The 2889-nt window shown below is 33.3% G+C and overlaps 1 protein-coding gene across 1 annotated transcript in view; it reads left to right on the top strand.

Annotated features, from left to right (window-relative positions):
* The window catches only part of LOC107681914 (leucine-rich repeat and fibronectin type III domain-containing protein 1), a 193368-nt gene that overhangs the window by 188020 nt on the left and 2459 nt on the right, over positions 1 to 2889 (top strand). The window lies entirely within an intron of this gene.

Below are 2889 nucleotides of genomic sequence, written 5' to 3'. Positions count from 1 at the left end.
TAAATATTTACAAAATTGTCGCAATGCAAAAAAAAATCATACAATTTCATATTACAGATTTTTTTGCATTACAATAATGAGAATTTACAGGGTAAAACGTGCTTAATTATGAAAATTGTCAGTGTGAAAACAAAACAAATAAATATATATACATTACAGTTTTTTTGCATTACAGTAATGAGAATTTAGAAGATAAAATGTGCTTATTTATCATGGAAATTGTCGGTGCAAAATTTTTTTTTTATATTATTTATTATTTTATTATATTATATTAAGTTATATTAAGTGATTTTTTTCTCTTCGCAGTTTTTTTATTTAATGACATTTAATTATAAAACTTCTGCAACTAATTAGACTGAGCAAAACATACATGAATTGCTGAGAATATATACCACTATATAGCATTTTACCGAACATCTCTAATCTCTAAATGCACTGGTTTGCTGTGACTGGAGGATCATGGGAGCTGTAGTCCACAACAACCATGCTAAAAATCCACTGTAATATGAAAAATACTTGCTAATAGTTTTCTAATAGTTGTCTGAATATATGCCTGCTTTTCAATGGAGAAGATGGTTTTGCAGCACACGGTTGTGTTTGGATGGTTCGTGTGAGTGGACATGTAAAGTAAATGTCAGCGGATGGAGGAGACACTGTTAGAGCTCATATTTATCAGGAGAATCTCAATATTAGCAGGCCGTCACGCAGCACAGACGTTTGCTTACTGAGGCTCAGTGTGGGAGGACAGTAATATCGTCAGTCAGTCTGGAGCGAAAGACGAGCGGATGTTTGCACAGAACGAGAGCTTTAGCTAAAATCAGCGAGTGGCTGTGGAAACGGGCCGCAGAGAGGAGTTTCTGCTCCGTTCTGATTCAGTCAGCAAGGACAAAACAATGAAAAAGCAAAAATAAAAATGTGACACGTTGTGTCCACGTATGAAGTATAATGACAGCATTGTCAACATGCACATTGTGTGAATTTTGAATAATAATTATAATAATAATAACAATTGTTATTATAATTATTATTATCATTATTAAATCAATTAATTCATATTAAAATGTATGTCAGTGTTTCATTTTTGCACAATAACAATTTTGGTACTGTGTTTGGTCCTGAAGCAAAACAAAATTGTGAATAAAATAAATTAGCAATAAATTAATATTTAATTATTATTATTATTATTATTAATAATAATATTAGTAGCACCTAATAGCACTAATATGAGAACTGTTTTAGTATTTAATAATAATGTCAATATAAACATTCTGACAGTATTATTCTTTTCAGCGTGTATTTGGCTTAAAAGCAAGAGTGTTTTATAATGGATGCTGGCTGAAGGTGTTTTAGATTATGCGGTGGTCAGAGGTTTAGTGATTCTGAATGGATCCATATAGTTACAGTCAGGTCAAGGCAGGCGCTTTAGTGGTCTTTGGCGTCTCCCTGTGGTCCTGTTTGGTATCGCAGCTTGACTGTTTTATATATATATATATATTTGCTATTTTATTATTGATTATTGATTGTTATTATTTTATAATAATAGTGTTAGTTTTGGTATTACTTAATATGCATTTTATTCATATAAATTAGTATAAATAATAATATTAATATTTATATGAATAGTGGTATTAATATTAATAAATATAACTTTTTTTGATCAATAAATCCTTTTGTTACTGTGTTTGGTCCTGAAGCAAAACCAGGTGAGAACCACTAATCTAAATGTTACATTAACAGACATTAAATTCACACCAGCATCCATAAAACCTCCTAAACTGGAATATAAAGATAATTTTGTTGAATTTAATGGTGAGGTGAGCGACAGTCAGGGCAGCGTTCTCTTCTCATACCCATAATTCTTCTGTGCTTCACGCTCTGTGGCTCAGTGAGGGCTCTATCAATGACTGTCTGTTCATCCTCTGACCTGTGACAGAGCGCTTCATCACGCTGACCCCTGACCCCCGAGACAGTCTCACGCATCATCAGCCACTGAACACGTCCCGTTTCAGAGCGACCAATCAGAGCGCGGCTCAGAAGCGTGGCTGCTGGGTCGCGCCGGAATCCGAGGTGAAGAGAGGCGTAAATCCAACAAGACATTTAATTTAGAGCCTGTTGTTTAAGTCTCGCCCCGGCACTGATCCACAACCGAGGAGCCGAGAAAATAATGGCACACGGATCCCAGAGGTAGAACAGCAGTAACGATGGAGGCCAAGAGCTCATAACGCCAGTTCATTTTCACAATCAAAAGTGACACTTCAAATATTGCTCTGGAAAACATTTTAAAATATGAAAGTATGAACGGATACACAGACTCTGATCGAGTTCAGACAGTCGTAACTATCTGCGTTTGTCAGAAGTGTGACAGTATTTCAGCTCTTTCATAACAATGGCGTTTTTCAGAGGCGACTTGTTCCAGCAATTAGTGGCGCAGCATTACAAAACACTACATTGCTGTTTTTGTGTCTCTCTCTCTCTCTCTCTCTCTCAAATGAAGCATTGGGAAGTCTGATTCATTTTAGTGAATCAGTTCATTTGAGTGGTTTATTTAAATGAACAGATTCAAAACAATGATTCAGTGATTCATGTGACTCACAGCATTTTAGGACTTTCTTTTTGTAGAAATATTTAAAAAATAAATTTTGTAATTTTAAGAATAAACAATTGAGTCAAATAATGCATTTTATCAATATGTTTTAGACTTATTTTTGAGGATTTTCTGGTTTCATTGTAGTTTATGTGTTTAAGCTTTTTATTATATTTTAATATAATAGTTTATAATATTTTAAGCCATTTTTATATTTTCAGTTTTCACTGAAATTTCTTTCATTTTTAGTCATTTTGTAATGAGTAGTTTTATAATAGGTGTTTTATTAATAGTATTATTAATAG

Source organism: Sinocyclocheilus anshuiensis, unplaced genomic scaffold, assembly GCF_001515605.1.
Source record: "Sinocyclocheilus anshuiensis isolate Anshui unplaced genomic scaffold, SAMN03320099.WGS_v1.1 scaffold2470, whole genome shotgun sequence".
Taxonomy (NCBI): domain Eukaryota; kingdom Metazoa; phylum Chordata; class Actinopteri; order Cypriniformes; family Cyprinidae; genus Sinocyclocheilus; species Sinocyclocheilus anshuiensis.
This window is presented reverse-complemented; position numbering and strand designations above follow the sequence as displayed.